Source organism: Marmota flaviventris, chromosome 7, assembly GCF_047511675.1.
Source record: "Marmota flaviventris isolate mMarFla1 chromosome 7, mMarFla1.hap1, whole genome shotgun sequence".
Taxonomy (NCBI): domain Eukaryota; kingdom Metazoa; phylum Chordata; class Mammalia; order Rodentia; family Sciuridae; genus Marmota; species Marmota flaviventris.
This window is the reverse complement of record NC_092504.1, coordinates 73,724,746-73,742,869: the sequence shown is the minus strand read 5'-3', so window position 1 is coordinate 73,742,869 and position 18,124 is coordinate 73,724,746.

Sequence of the window (18,124 nt, the reverse complement as noted above, 5' to 3'; positions counted from 1 at the left end):
TATATTTTGTGAAACAAAAGAAAAATGGCTAAATAATGGCATATTTATATCATAAAATTTATGTAAAAAAATAAAAGTTCATGTGTTTGACAGTTACTTATTATTTTGACAGTTACTTATTAACATGATGAAATTTTACAATTTGGATACTAAGTGGGAAAGTCAGGATACAGACTGTTGCATTTAAAAATAATAAAACTAATAACAATGATAATTACATTGATAATAACATTAACCCATCTACAGTTAAAATCATCTAAAATGGTGAGTTATCTATTGATGTTAAGGGTGATATAATTATTCTTCATGTTTAAACTTTCTACATGTTGCCTTTTAAAAATAATGAACATGAATTCATTTTACAGTCAGAAAAAATTACAAAAAGCAAACAAATATAAAATACAATCTCATATACTTTACTTTAAAATAAGCTCTAATAATAAGGGGATTCTTATTTTAAACATTCAGCAACTGAATTTCAAGCCAACAGCAAATTGGTGCAGGAATTTGGAAGCAAGAATGAGGAGCTACTATGAAGAGATGCAGCAACTGTTTTAGGCAACTTTTCATCACTGACCGATATACCTAACAAGAACAATGTGTTGGAGGGAAATTTATTTCAGCTCACAGTTTCAGAGGTTCAGTCTGTGGTTGGCCGACTCCATACCTCTGGGCATATGAGTCAAATCATCATGGCAGAAGGACCCAGTGGAGGAAAGCTAGCTTCTTAGGACTTGGCAACCAGAAAGCTGGGGTGAGAGGCCGAGACAGAGATGAGGAGAGTTCTGCTGTCCAGGGACAAAATATAAGCCCTAGAGGCACACCTCCAGTGACTCACCTCCTCCAGCCACACCAACCTGCCCACAGTTACCACCCAGTAAATCCACATTGGTGTATAAATCCATCATTTAAGTTACAACTCTCAAATTTTCACCTCTGGTTGTTTTTGAATTGTCTCACACATGAGGTTTTGGGAGAGACTAAATATTCAAGCTACAACAATCACAAATGTATGGAAAGTAACTGGCAATGAGCTACTCATGGGAGGAGCAGAAATATTATGGGGAAAGTTTCAGTCCCTCTAAAATCATCTCTCTCTGAGGTCATTTCTAGAAGAAACTCAAGTGCTACCAATCTCAAAACCACTTTGTGAATCAAAGATGTGGAGAAAAGAGTTCTACTCTTTGGAGAATCCAAAATTTAAAGTGACTTTATTTCAGTTCTTCATCCTAACACTTCTTAGCATCTGAATTTCAAGAATTCATGTAATATTTTTAAGATTCAGAACTCTCAACTTTTATATAAGGACAATCAAGTATTTTTGTAGTTTTTACATTCTCTTTTTTAAATGATTTCCTGAGGTCATGTAAAAGTGTTTTGAAAATAATGACATACCATATATATGTGGATGATGCTAGGAGTACATAGTATTAATTACTGCCAATATTAACCCAAACCAATGGAAATTAAATAATTTATTTTCATGTATTCTAAGAAAATAGAAGTAGTTATATGAGTTGTATATGTGTGCATGCATGTGCAAATGTCTTACAATGAATTTTTAAATTTTATTTATATTTGATCCATTTTTGGCCCACCCCTTTTTCTAAAAGATAAAGTATCATAGTAGAAAAAAATTGTGGAACGAGGCAGATTGAGCTCAGGTTCTGGGCTATTTTTACTCTTAGCTATATGAACTTCAGTGGATTGGTGCTCTGAACCTTAGTGTCCTCATCTGAAATAAACTGAGTAAATGGTAGTCATTGCTCAGTATATAGTAGTCATTCCAGTTTATAATGGCTTGAGAGTAAGTTATCTTGAAAATATTCATATATATATATATATATATATATATATATATATATATATATATACATACATATATATAACAGCTTGATCTCAGACAATTTGGAAAATATTAGGCATGTCTGCATTTCAAAATTCTGTAGGATTAACATAATGATGTATGTACCCATCATTTAATATAATAAAATATTAAAAATTTTCACTAGATAATAAACAGATAATGTGGTAATAAGTGCTATGGAAAAAAAAAAACAACAAACTTCATCATTAAGGATATTAAAATTAATGATAGATTATATTTTAGACAATATGTAAATTTCCATTATGCATATATAACCATGTACTAATAGATATATTGATGGATGTTTTTAAATGCCTCCTGTTGAGGGTGGGGTATAGCTGAGTGGTAGAGTGTTTTTGCCTAACATGTGCAAGGCCCTGTATTCAATTCCTACAACCCACCATACAACATAAAAAAATAAAGTATTAAATGTTTAAACGTTTTTTAAAGGTCTAACCATTTAATACCATATTTTTTAGATTTGAAGAGAGCAATGAAGAGTTAGGAAAATTCTATTCATACATGTCATTAAAAATTAAGCAAAGGAAAGGGCTGTGACTCAGTGGTAGAGTGCTTGCCCTGGTTTCAATCCGCAGCACGCACGCACGCACACACACACACACACACACACAAAAGAAAAAAAAAAGAAAAAGAAAAGAAAGAAAGAGAAAATTAAGTAAAGAAATTGTTTTTATAAATTTATTATTACTTATTTGATATAAATATTTAATAGAATTTTCATAATGCAAAAATATATCTTAGAATACATGTATTCTAGAAGTATAAATATCTGCAGGAGATTTATATTTCATGATGTTTTAAATTGAAAACTCATGTCATGAAACACAGTAAGAAGTGAAAAGACTGAAACACATCTGCTCTATGGAGTTATACAGATGGCTCTCCAGCAGATTCCTTCTTTGAGATTGGGTTGAACCAGTTGTCCCAGCATTATAATCCTGTGATGTTTCAATATTTTCTTCTTTTCCCAACTTTGGCTAATGAATCTGCTTTAGGATTCTGGAATTAGGAAAGACTCACTGAACCAAATATAATGTGGTTACTTTCTCATTTGCTATTGATATTTTTCCAATGTCATAATAGTTGTGAACATCACAAAATCATCTTGCACAACAGTGGAGTTCTTCACGAGGACTCAGAAATACTGGGTTAACTATATACTGGATTGGATTTCTAGCTTCCTCAGAGGCCACTATAGTCCACCCAAACTTCCAGTCTGCTTTTATACATTGCTCTGCAGCAGGACCTTTTAGTTACTCCCAGACTCCAAATTTCTGGTGTCTGTGTCCTTTTGCAATATGCTCTTTTGAGGATGGACCGAAACTAGCAGCTTACGTAAACAAAATAATGACATAAGTGATCATATGCCACTTAGGCAGCTGGGTGTAAAAATCGTAGCTTCCAATCTTGGGTATTTTTCACTCTGAGAAGACAGATACCACGTTTTGGGAGTGACAGAAAGAATATGGAGAATATGCTGCCCAAGCATCAAAACCAAAAGGTATGAGAGTGCAGTTAGAAATGGTCCTGCAGCATCCAGTGAGCCTAGAAGATTATAGACAGATCAATTTAGTCTAAAGAAGAACCTGGAAGCTGGGTGTGGTGGTGCACGTCTGTAATCCCAGAGGCTCAGGAGGCTGAGGTAGGAGGATCATGAGTTCAAAGCAGCCTCAGCAGGCAACTCAGTGACACCCTGTGTATAAATAAAATATAAAAAGGACTGGGGATGCTCAGTGACTAAAGACCCCTGAGTTCCATCAGTCTCCACCCCCTCCCCCCAAAATTAAAAACTAGAGCCCAAAACCTAAACCATGTGTATATTCTTGAGCTTCAGAAAGTATTAGATAATAATTGTCATTTTAAACCAATAAATGTAGGGGTGGCATAAAACTGTCCTCCATTATTTTTACAGTGAAATGAGAATAATAAGCATTCTGAGGGGGTTGTTGTTAAGGAATAAAAAATGATTTAATGTAGTTTAGACTGCTTCTTTGGAAAAAACCTGCCAAATTACATTGATGATTGAAACTTTTAGTCCAAGGCAAGTTGTGTCTGCTTTCAGAATAAAATACACTGGAAAAATAAATAATAAATTTAAACTTAGGCAATGATGAAATAAAAATTTAACAGCTTTATAAATTAGAAGTTTATATATAACAGTCAAGTGGCAAAAAGTTATTCATGTATATGCAGTATTGACAAAGATTGATAAAGTTGATAATGTTGATCGATAACATCTATACACAGGCATATATATATTTAAGAAAGCAAAGTTATAATGGCAATGGCAAGATACTGAGATGGAAAAAAACTGATTAATTCCATTGGCTAAGTACAAACTTCAGCTAAACCAGGGAAAAGGTCAAAGGTGAACGCCAGGTATTCTTTAGAAGATCATCTGGGGAAAAGAAGAAAGATAAGCAGAAATAGATTATCATTAGTTCGCTTAAAGGCTGGCTCAAGTCTAATACTGAGAGAATTTATCGCTTAGGTTCAGGAAATACCTTGAGGGACATTTAACCTAAAATTGAAGCAGACACTAAGGAAATCAGAGCTACCTACTTATTTGGTAACTAAGGGAAAAACAAATCCAGCCTGGGATGTGGGAGAGAGGTCATGAAGGAAATGACAGGTAGTAAATATAGGCTGGAACTAGGAGTAAAACATTCTAAAGTAGGCAAAGAATCTACCAGCAGAAATGTCATAGCTGCAGATGGCCTCTGTTATCTGGCTTGGCTTGACACACAGCACAGAGTGGAGAAATGTAGTAGCTTTGTTGAGTATGGGCTTAGGTGGAGAGTTGAATGTGGAACTGACAGTTGTAAGGGGCAAGCCAGGGCTTGACCAGAGACAGACACTCTTTATTGCAGTAAGCAGGCTGAAGTTGGGTCAAAAAGAAAATGAGTTGGTGAAGGATGTAGAAGAATAGAATCAGGAATATTATTAATGGGCTCAAGACAGAAGAGGCCCAGGGCATAGTGAGCACACCAAAGTCAAAGTTTAATTGCTCTCAGAGAGGGTTATGGTATCAAAGCATTCTATGCACACATTAGTATTTTAAGTGGTTCAACTGAGAGTTATCTGCTTTAAAGGCTTATTCCATGATAGTGGGCCTGATTTATTCTTTATTAAATGCAATACATTATAGAATTTCAGTTTAGATAGTTGGTACAGTATCATTGTACAGTATTTTCTTCTGTGTATAAATTCCTGGGCCTGTCTCTGAAGTCAGTGTTCTGACTGATGCTTAGCATATGACCCCCTGGAATCACCATTATCTACATTTAAATGTGATGTTCTGGTAGGTAATGAATGGCAGCTGTCTCCACACTGTGTATTCAGGGGTGATAGATCATTGAATAAAACATTTTTAAAGCTGGGAAAAGATGAATAGCTGTGCTTATGTCATCTGGGCTTATCTGAAGTCAAAATTGTCTTTCCTAGCTCCTAACATTGTTGATGGAGACAAATAAGATCACATGAATAGTGAATAGTCAAATTAAATACCAATTCATTTAATGGAGAATCAACAATCATTTATTGACGGTCTTCTCACTTCTACTTTGGTAGTTTTGAGTTGTGTACATGGTTGAGGCAAGAACCTTTATAAAGAATTATAAATATGGCAATTTTAATAGGTACCATCAGATTTGTTGTGGGGTAGGAAGCCAGATACATGTGCTTCCAAAGGAGGATGCTTTCTATTTACTAAAGTGCCTCTTTCTCATTGACTTGAAGTCCATGTCACATGTTTCTGATCAAAGGCTGAAAAGAAAATATCTAAACGATGTTGTTTATAAACAACACCTGATAAAGAATACTCACAGGGTGATGATTAAGAGCTTTCGGAGCTGGACCCAGGAGATTACACAACAATGAGTCAATGAAACTGAGAGTGGTCATCATTCAGTATTGCATTTCAATTTGGTCCCAAAGGAGATTTAAAACAGTATCAAACCTTTATTAACCATTGAATATGCCCTTAGGAATTAGAAAAAGAGTTTCATTAGAATTTTTTGATAAGTCTTGAAATTTTTGCACAGGTCATCTTCATAAAAGACTTCCTTATAGTAAGCAATTACATGTCTACATATATGAACCACATGGTTTACAAGGAGAAACCATATGGATAAATCAATGAAAATAATTGAAGGTATCTAATTTTTTAACTTAATCTCTCAAAGTATTTAAAAATTCATATTTTTCTTTTCAAATTTTGGAAGATAATATGTGCATATACCAGACATTATGTAATGGCACTAAGGCAGTCTGTGGCAGACCTACTAATACTTCCATAGTGAAATCTAGGACTCTAGACACTTATAGCTAGATAACTAAATGCTGTGAGAGCTTGTTTGTATAATAATAAACTTAGGAGATACTGGAAAAATAAAGACCATTCATATTTTAATATTTTTACTTTTATGGAAAACATTTGAATTTAAGGAGTTCAAATCTCCCTATATTATAGCATTTGATTGCTGGTAAGTCTTCCTTAAGAGGCTGAATCATACTGATATCAATATCACTGAGATGCATTTGGGCATTTGATGATGAGTTAAGTTTGTGATTTTTAAGTAATAGCACTGAATGACAGGATTTATCCCCACCTGAATTTGGTTACAACAGTTATGTGAGAAATTATTAGTTTTCAGAGATTTTCAGAGTGAGAACTGAGGCTGAGGAATCATATATACAACAAAGCAATATTTAATTTCACATCAGATTTTTGGTATATATACATTTAAATGTAAAGTAATTTGACTCTTTTTTGGAATTTTAAACTTATTGATGGAATCAGGTTTAGTATGGCATGGATATTTTTCATATTTCCATTACTTTTATCTCATTATTTTAACTGAGCCAAAGTATACATGTGGACCAGGGTAAATAAAAACAAAATTAAGTTTTTTCATATTTTATTATTTTCAGTAATTAGTGTGGCTCAAACATCTGGAAGTATTTGAGTCTGAAGTAAATACAGATATTTGGTTTATAATTAAATATGCCTAGAAAGAATATTTTAAATTTGTTCTTTTATTTATACATAACAGCAGAGTATATTTTGACATATTTATACAAATAGGGAGTATATCTTATTCTAATTAGGATCCTAGTCTTATGGTTGTAGATGATGTGGAGACTCACTGTGGTGTTGTCATCTATGTACATGGGAAAATTAAGTCAGTTTCATCCCACTGACTTTCCTATTACACAACAATGAGTCAATGAAACTGACTGTTTATTCCTTCTGTTTATTCCCCTTGTCTAATCCAATGAACACCCCTCCCCCATCTCATTTTATATATATATAAAATTATTTATATATATATATATATATATATATATATATATATATATATATATATATATATATATAATCAACCTTTGATTTTTTCGAATTGGCTTATTTAGTTTGGCATAATAGTCACAAAAATCATCCGTTTACTGGCAAATATTACAAAGTCACTCTTCTTTATGGCTGAGTAATGTTCCATTATGTATATATACTGCATTTTCTTTATCCATTCACCTGTTGAAGGACAACTAGGTCAGTGCCATATCTTAGCTATTGTGAATTGTGCTGCTATAAACATTGATGTGGCTGTGTCACTATAGTATGCTGATTTTAATACTTTTGAGTATATACTGAGGGTAACTGGATCAAAGGTGGTTCTATTTCAAATTTTCTGAGGAATCCCTATACTAATTTCCAGAGTGGTTGCACTAATTTGCAGTGCCACCAGCAATGTATGAATGTACCCTTTTCTCACACCCTCACCGACATTTATTATTACTTGTATTCTTGATCATTGCCATTCTGACTGGAGTGAGATGGACTCTCAGTGTAGTTTTAATTTGTATTTCTCTAATTGCTTCAGATATTGAACATTTTTTAATATATTTGTTGACCATTCTTAATTCTTCTTTTGTGAAGTGCTATTCAGTTCCTTTGCCCATTTACTGGCTGGGCTATTTTTATTTATTTTTTTATTTATTTTTTTTTAGTTTTAAGTTCTTTGAGTTCTTTGTATATCTTGGGGATTAATGCTCTATCTGAGATGCTGGTAGCAAAGGTTTCCTCCCATTCTTCACATTATTGATTATTTCCTTTGTTATGAAGAAGCTTTTTAGTTTGATACCATCCCATTTATTGATTCTTGATTTAATTTCTTGTACCTTAGGGGTCTTGTTGAGGATGTTGGCTCCTAAGACAACATGATGTTGTGTTGGGCCTACATTTTCTTCCAGCAGAAAAATGTCCAGTCTGGTGTCTGGTCATAGATGGCACCTTCTTGCTGAGTTCACATGGTGGAAGGAGCCTGCACCAATACCAGTAATAAGGACTCTGCCCTCATGACATGATCTCTTTCCAAAGCCTCACCACCTATACCACCACCTTGAGGGGCAGGATTTTATATCAAATTTGTGGGGGACACAAACATTCAGACCATAGCACTGTGCAAATAGTTCAGACAGTAGAACAATATTATAGTTATGGATAATATGTTTAACAAAAACATGATTTTTGAGCCATCTTTCTATTCCCAGGGTAGTGTCCTTCACTGTCCATCACTGGAGGTGGGAACAGGTGCTGTGGGACACTGAGTCAGGTTTCTCAAGAGAGCATGAAGGAAATGCTGAGAGTTGATTTTGGTCCCTTGGTTTCCTGTCACTGAGATTCTTCTATTTAAAGATGTTTGAAACAACTAAAGGCAAAAAAAAAATGTCTATATCAGTGTTGGCATCTCAGTATTCTGTCTCTGATAAACAGTGAAGTTAGTCCTTTTTAAATTTTTTAAATTTGTTATTATTTTTAGATATACATGACAGAAGAGTGTATGTTGACTTATTATACACATATAGAATACAATTTATTCTAATTAGGATCCCATTCTTGTGGTTGTACAAGATGTGGAGTTTCACTGTGGTGTGTTCCCATATGAACATAGGAAAGTTATGTCTGATTCATTCTGTTCTCTTTCCTATTCCCATCCTCCCTCCCTTCCCTTCATCCCCCTTTGTCTAAACCCATGAACTTCAATTCTCCCCACCTCTTATAGTGTGGTGATTCAAGAGAACAGGGTCCACCTATGGGCAAAAGGTTCCATGAAAGATGGACATCCTTGTTCTTTTGTTCCTTACTCTTCCACCTACGTGCAGTTTTAGCCATGCCACAGAAACATTTTTCCAAATTAAGGGGATAAGGAATTTTTAAAAGCTTCCTGAGGCATCTAGAAATCAAATGCCAGTTGCAAAAAAACTTTATTTCAACACTGCCTTACCTGTTATTCTCCTACCCTTCAATGAGCACCCAGAAACCACATTTCTTTCAGCCTCACAAATACAGCTGGCCATATGCATGATCAGACAGAGCAAAGACATTTGTGGGCTAATAAATTCACTATTATCCGCTGGAAATAAGCATAATTAAAAGAAAAAGTTACTGGGAGCAATTTGAATTCTAGAGATAAACATTACTGTGAGCATTTGATGTATTCCTTCAGGACTTAGGGAAAAGTTCTCTAGTAATTTTAGAGCCAGGAAATTTGGAAATTTATTCTATTTCATGACATTGTGTAGCTTCTTGTGACATTCAGGCTGACTCATTAGTCATGTCAAATTGATTCTGAGCATCTCTTTTTTGAGAAGAGAGTGAGTGTTGAATGGCACTTGGTCTGGTCCCGTAGACTAATGCTAAATTGGCAGAATTTTGTTTGCAACAGTCCAGCCAATGTTTTTCTAAAATGGTAAGCTATTGATTTTTGCAGCAGAAACATATTTTGGGTACTCTAATATGAGTAATGCTGGGCCAGGAGCAAGCAGTAAATGATATTTTCATTAAGCAGGTGTTACCCAACACTCCAAATTTTATGGTTTAAGTTTCACTATGAGATAAATCTTTTTTCATAAATTGTGTGATGATCGGGTAGAAGAATTTATAAGAGGAGAGAAAGGAGTTCAAAAATCTAGTGAGAAGATAATTAAAGTGCTCCCATAATGATACTAGAAGAAGAAAACAACTGTTCCTGAGGGTGGAATATTATTTTATTTTCTGTGTTGATTTTTCAAAAATCAACACTGAAAATAAGACAAAATAGTATAAAAATATATTTGTGATAGATTTATGAGGATTTACTAACACCATCAAAAAAAAAACAGTCAAAATAAATTTGGCTATTTCTCTTATAATCAAAATAAATAAAAGTTCTTGGGGGAGAAAAGTTGGTGTTGATCTGTGGCAAAGATCCAAATTGTGTATGGAACTTAATTCCTGGTTCACCTGAGCTACAAGCTCACGTAGCAGATGACTGACCAGTTGCTCTTTTATTCAGATCCATGATGTGTTGTAGAGCAAGCCTGATTTATAGGCGTCTCCTCCAAATTTCATTGCAAGTGTTCTTGTGGGCCAGGCTGAAGATGTAAACTTGAGTACTTACCACAGGGAGATCAGTGATGAAGATCTGAAGGCAGGTGTGGGGGAGCTACTGCAGGCCTGCTAAGAGGTAGCTCAGCAAGTCATTTTCTGATCCAGGAGTGTGTGAACATGATGTATTTTAAAAATAATATTGCTATGGGCTTACCAAAAGGTACTTAATTGTAAATCCCTTTCATCCATTGAAGTCTGGAAAACAAATCCAGTGTATTAGACATGGTTAGCAAAAAGTCGTAATATTGCCTCTGGATATTATGGGCTCTGTAATGAGAAAGAAAACAATGTCACTCAGTATTTTCTCCAGACATTAGCCTAAATCTTGAAGATTAGAGGGATTTTTCCTATATAGCATACATGAAATGCATTACAACCTTGGATTTCTGATATGGCAATGATAATGGTGTAGAGTAGAGAAGGCATCAAAATTAACACATTATAAGAAGCAATTAATGATGTACATGATTTTTTTCATGTACAGTACTTATTATTATTTGCAGAATGTGTTATTTTTAAGACTTGGTTTAGCCACACTTTGTGGGTTGAAAGTGACAACTCTTATATTTAAACAAGTAAAAAATGTGTCCCTAAATGTAGTATAATTATGGCCAGAAAGAGTATGTGGGAAACTAAATGCAGGGGACAAGTTTCAGACAGACAGACAAACAGACAATTTTCCTCTGATATGTATGTGCACAACACTGTGAATTTCACTTTGATAATTTCTGTGATTTAAATTACAACTTTATTTTTCCCACTTTCTCTGGAGCAATGTTATAAAGGACCAGCTCATCACACTATCTATTACTTTATCCCAGCATGTGGGTATGGAAGAACAGAGAGTTATAACTCCTGTGACTCATTGCCTACTTGATAATAAAATGAATGCATGAAAAGCAGCCTAAGGAAGAATATTTTATTAGATCAATTAATATTGCAGAGGAGCTTTGTTCCTGGGTTAATCATTGGTATGAACTCTTTGCTTGGAGCTAAGGTTTGGGGCTAGTCATAAAAGTGAATTTGAAAGGACACCTCTGTTCTTTATTCTCTATCAAGGACTTTAACTCAGAATTATTCAATCTGACACCTGGAGATTTCTCATATAGCACATTTGCCAAAGGAATTGTAGGAAGGGCTACCTTTCAAAGACATTTCACTCCTTTGTTTTTTAGAGATTTTTTTTTTTTTTTGCAGATTAGGGAAACATAAGAACAGGTGGATACCCTCAAGGTTTTATTATTCAAAATTGTTTTTAATTAAAAAATAATATAGAATGAAAATTAATATAAATGTACCTTAAATATTCACTGCTCCTAAAAACCCCTCTCTCTTGCTCAACGGGTAACATCTGCTGAGTTTTGGGGTGGCCTCAGTATTTAGCTTGCATTCATTATCTCAGATCCTGTGGAAGCCTGTCTGCTTGTGATTGTGAATGGGCTGCTGCTGGCGGTGGTACTCCTAATTCTGTGCTAGGCCTCCCAGGGCTCCCACACTCTTCTAGAGAGCTGTGGAAATTGTTGTTAGGGCTGATTTGCTTCCCCAGCTCTTTCCCTTGCTAACATGGCTGTTGAAGAGTTAGTGTGTTGTCAAAAGTGACTAAAAATATTGGTTTAGCTCAAGTATTGTCATACCTTGATGGACACATGTTATTGGATTGTGGCACAGTTTTGTGGACTGTGCCCAGTTTTTAAAAATTCAAAATAAGAGGCTAGAAAATGTTAAGAGTTTATTGTACAGAGCAAGGGGGAAGATTGTTTCACATGGTTTTGTTTGTTTGTTCTATCCATACAGGTAAAATAGATTCTTACTGTGGGTTCATGCTGCTGTGAACAGTCTCCCTCATTACAACTTTGTAATTTAAAATCTAGGTAGCTATTCTAAATATTAGGGATAATAAATGTTTTTGAACTGAAACTTGAAAGGCACAGCTATTACCGAAGGCTTTTAAATAGCATTATATTAATTTAATAAAGGAATGTAATAGAAACTTCAACACTCAACAGAAATTGGTGAAATAAAGCATAGAAAATGAATACTTGCTATTTTATAAAAAAGAATAGTCTAGACTTGCATTCTATTTATATTTAGTTTAAAAATCATTGGCTGCCTTCACATGCCAGGGCTACTGTTGGTGCTGAGGACAGGGTGGGAAAAAGGTAGATGGGGTCTCTAATCTCCTGGAGTATGTGTTTGATAAGTTGATCATTTTTGCATTCTAACATTTAGAATGGATGTTAAGAGGTTTGGGACTCCAGGACACCCTTAGGTTCATACGTCAACAATGGCTCAATTTGACATCGTGTGGAATCCAGCTTCCTTAATGAATGCCGGTGACAGGCACATAATCAATGATTGTATGATCTGGATCGATGTTAGCACTCCTAAGCAATTCTGATTAACTATGTCCTTTCAATTTGTTAAATCATTATGAAATGCTTAAATATGTTGTGATTTTTTTAAAAAAATGTGAAATGAATCTCTTGGTTATGGAGTAGATATGTAAAATCCACTTCTATGCATTCCCCAATGGCCACTTCTTCCTCTGGGATCTTTCATGACATCATTGATGGCTCTAGTCTGATCTTTTGTGACTGCTGCAAAGTATATCAATACATAAAGATAGCTTTATAGCATTAACCCTATATTAGACTATTTACAATTCTATGATATTATAAACTTTATGAAGTTATTAATGATGCTGCAATGAGCATCCTTGTATGTCTATCTTTGTGTACAAATGCCCAGTGATTCACTTGGCTCTATCCCTGCAAGTGGAATTATTGTGTGAGAGTCAGTAGTTTTAAAATTATGATAGATGGAAATGGCCTCCAAATTATAGACTAGCCAAGAATATATTAGAGTGCTCATTTTTTACAACTAAACAAATAATCCTATTAAGTGCTTTTAATCTTTGACATTCTAATGTGGTGAACAATATATCATTATTGATCAATTTGCTTTTCCTAATTATTAACAAGCTTTAATTTCATTGTATATATGGAGTTAATATTCATACATTATATGGTTATTGTATATACATTTTTGCAATTAAAAAGAGAAATATTTAATAAACTATTCTTTGGACACAGAGAAAAATCAACTTTTTAAATAAAAATTACAAAAATTTTATTTGAGTCAACTGTGTATCACTTAACTGTATTTGATCTCTTAGCCTAGTAGTTTATTTTAATGTGGACATTTTTTTTCACATTTTACTTGTGACATTAGGATTCTGTGCTTAATGGCTCTGTTTGCTTTTTTTTTCTTTCTTTCTTTCTTTTTTTTTTTTTTTTTTGGTAGGAGCAGCCAATATTGTCACTGTATTTATTAAGTAGCCCAGCTAATCTGTCCCACCCAATGGACTGGCATATCAGACACTGATTTCTGTATGTCTGGTTCCTTTGTGTGCTCATTCTTGCAGTCTTCTATTCGTCTATCTCTACACATCACTGATATACTGTTTTAATTATGATAGTTTTAAATTACTTTTGTTATTTAGTGGGTGAAAACCCTGGTCTTTGTCTTTCTAACTCATCATTTTACTAAGTATTTTTGCACATTTATTTTTCTGTAAGAATCTTAGGATCAATATATCAGGTTTCACAAATGCCATTGGTATGAATTAAAGGATAAATCAACTTGGGAATGGTTTCCAGGTGTTTCCATTTATTAACCATTTCTTTGTGGTTATAGCAATATATTATTCTAATCACATAAAACTTCAGGTATCTTCTTGTTGTTTTTTTCTTCTGCTGCTATTTCTATAATTATTTTGTGGAATTGATTTTGGGGAAGTTCAGTTAGGGATTCTGGGAAAGATTGAGTATTTTAAATATTTTTATATTTGTTTTCCATTTTTATATTGTCCATTCTATTAATATTTTTGATGATAGTATTAGGAATTCTACATAGGTACTGGATAGTTTGGGGTGAATTTATTTTTAAAAGAAATTTAGAAGTCTTTACCAGGCTCTTAATTCCATAATTGTAAAAAGAGATTTGATTTTATGTCACCTTTATTAAATTTTAAATTGTGAATGTACCTTGAACCTTAAACCAAACTTAAGCTCTCTGATCTTCACCCTGAATGAGAACAGTTGCAAACCATCTACCTCTCCCCCCCAAAACAAGGGTTTATGTATTGAGTGGACTCTTGCCTCACTGGTCGCTGGAACAAGGAATTAGAGGGGAAAACCCTGTTTTTCCTGAGAGAAGGCACATCCTCAAAAAGGAGAGCCCAGGCAGAGGCTCACAATTGAGAAAGGAAATAAAATAAATTAATCCTGCTTCAAGGAGAACTGGACCATGGGGGTTCTGGCTCACCCATGTGGGTCCAAGGATGGAGAGGGTGAAGTCTCTGTAGGAGGAGCCCTCAATCATGAGGAGAGCAGAGTTCCTGGTCAGAGAGCATGGCCCCTCATCTGTGCAAAAACACACCATCTGCAATTAATTGTACCTTGAGTCCTATACATATTTATGTCTATTTCTCCCTCATTTTTCCAGTTGTCCGGAACAATTGTAGCTAGTTTTGCTCATGAATTTAAGAGAATGTGATTAATCATATTTACTGGGGTTCTCAGGTAGACAACCTACATTAAACTTTGAATGTTCTTTTCTGTTACACATTTTATCAAGTTATTTAAAAACTAGGAATAGTTGCTATATGTTATTAAAAGGTTTCATAATCTATCAAAAATTGTATAATTTTTACCTTTTTCTGCTAATATTATGAATTATATAACTGTATTCCTTAAAATATTGTAGGATAAATCCTTCTAGATCATTTTTAATAAACTGCCAACATTGATTTACTGTCATTTCATTTAGATTTTTGTTCTTACTTTGGATTTTATAATTAGATTAGTCTAGAGGCTTTTCTGGGTGTTTTTAAGTCAGTTTTTTTTTAATTTTGAAATCATGTTTTTACTAATGTAGTACACTGAATTATGCAACTTTACATATTGTTATAAATGCTTACCTAAGTAGAGTCATTTAAATGACCTAAGAGTCTTGGGCACTTGGTGTTTTCAAAGAATTTTCCATGTAAGGGAGTGGATTAGGTGATATCAGGAAGATTTGAATAATATTTGAGTTTCTTATGTTTGCCTACTTTTAGGGCCTAGATGGAGTGGTGAGGAATTAATTATGGGAAATATCTCAGAGGTGTTGTGGGCTTTGTGTGATAATGTGGAAGTGTGTTGGAATAACCAGAATCTCACCCCACTGAGCCTCCTGAGACTTTACAGCTTCCTCTTCTGTATCTGAGGATACTTTGCCTCTCCTGTTTGTAGAAAAGTGCTGTTGGTGCCTTGTCTGAGTTTACCTTTCATGATGAAGTTAATTTTTCTTGGGTCTTTTCTCCATCACTTTTGATTATTGCTGGAACTATAATTAGAATTCAATTCCATTGTATATAGGAGACTAATTAATTAGTCAAACATCTAGAAAGAAGACTCCAACATCAAAGGACTTTAGGATTTTACTAATTTAAAGTGTCTGTCGGGCTGCAGGGGGCCAATGAATGGTGGATACAAGTGCAAATAGACCTGGAGAAAATTTTATCATGTAGGGTGAAGCCAGTTTTAAATTAGATTTAATTTACTAGCATTAATATGCTTATTGGAACTTTTGATAATTTGAATTTAATGTGTGATGCTGTTACAAATGGTCTCCAACTTTCAATGGTTCAACTTATTTTTTTTTGTATACTTTATGATGGTGCTAAAGTGCTATTATTCAGTAGAAATGGTTCTTTACATGCATTAACTGTATGCTAGTGGCAAGTACCCATATGAGCATTCTGTTTTTTAGGTTCAATATACAAGCCAATAAATTGCATGACATATTCAACACTTGATCATAAAATAGGCTTCATGTTAGATGATCGTGGACAACTGTAGGCTAATATAAATAAGTATTCCAAACATCTTCTAGTTGGCAAGGATAAGCTACAATGTACAATATGTTAGGTCTATGAAATTTAGTTTCAACTTGTTATTTTTAACTTACAATGTGCTTGCTGGGATATAACCCATTGTAAGTGGAGTACCATCTGCATTATATTGCCTGACTCAAGCTTTTATTATGCTTTTAATAGTGTATTAGAATTCTACATAACTGGGGGGGGGGGTTCATTGTGACAAATTCATAGATGCTCATAACACAATGTACTCCATTTTATTCCCCAATGCTACCTTTTCCCTACCTTCCTCTCTTCCTCTAATTCCCTACCCTCTGTAAACTCATATTTGTTGAACAAGGTTTATTTGCCAATGCTGTTTGTATAGGTTAGAGAAGGATATCCTAGACTTCCCTTACATAACCCCCTCACTCACCTCCTAATTACATCTTCTAGCTGTGCCCAAAGACTTCATGTCAAAGTGTATGTGTGTGTCTTTCAACGACTATCTTAAAAGTAACTTTAAATCTATTCTCAAGAGGTGCTGATGGGATAGTACATAGTTCAAATTGGTCTAAATTTAAGTAGTGGTGATAAGATGATGAGGTAGATGGACTTAAATAATTAAATAGCAGCTTAACAGAAAACTAATTTGAGGCATCATAGAAAATAGCTAGTTCTTACTGCCTAATCCCTAGAACCAGAGTTCTCAAAGCTAGGGATGACCACTTTTAGTTCTGTGCTTACAATCTTCCTCCTGATCTTCCATAGAAGAATCTGAAGTTTTCAAGGTAGCTACTCACTGAACAAAACCAATGTGCAAATTACTTAAATGATCTTAATTCTAGACAAACTATAAGCTTTGGATGTCACTTTATTAGTTATTTTATAGAGGGAAAACCTATGAAGTAGAGTTGTAAAGCAGAATTGAAATGTGAGTCATATATGTAATTTACAATTTTCTGTTAGTCACATTAAAAAATGTGAAAATAAAATCCCAGGTAAATTAATTTTATCACCCAAGAGGCAGATGGGCAACCTTAGCAAAAGAATCATAGCCATGGCCTCTTTAGGTCTTAGAGCAATAATGACATGTTCTCAGTTTGCATCTGAGAGACAACTTTTATCCCCTGCAGAAACTTAATAATGGAACACATAGGTGACCATATAACCTCAGATATCCATCAAGAGCCAGGTGTCATTTAAGAAACAAACTTATCAAAAAATTGACCTCATTTATTCTAAAAATTAGTGAAAACTATATATGTGGTACTGAACCTAGTCATATCTTCAACTCACAAGAAGTTTCATAAGCAGATCTATTAATCTCAAAATATCTTACTAAAGTTACGTCTTCTTTTCCTGTGATTTTATGGGAAGCTTCTTTTTACTAGTTGACTAAGGAGGAAACAAGTGTGTTGCTTTGAAAGATATGCTGGTAACATTTGAAAATGGAGTGCTACAAACTTAGAATCTCAGCTCATATTGTGCCTAAGAAGGTAGAAAAAGGAACCTTCATAATGCACCTTAGACCAGAAAATCTATATCTACCTTGACCTAGAGGAGAGATGGTGTGAGCTAATGGTATATGCTAATTAATGGTCTGTTTAATAAGATAGATTATCTATTTATTTGGAGAACTAGTAAAAAGCAGATTTTGACAATATTCATGCAAATGAACCTCTAGGATAAATTCAGAAAGTGTTTCCTCTGTGGTCATTAATGCAAAGGAAGCTTTTATTATGAAGTGAGCAAGATGACTTGCTGTATGGATCATCAAATTTACATCTGATGAAGGAACTTTATAGGACAAGAAAATGGACAATGGACTGATAGACTATTCTTAAAATATATCTCTTCCCCAGAAATAATGGTCCTTGAAGAACAATGTGATGCCTTTCTA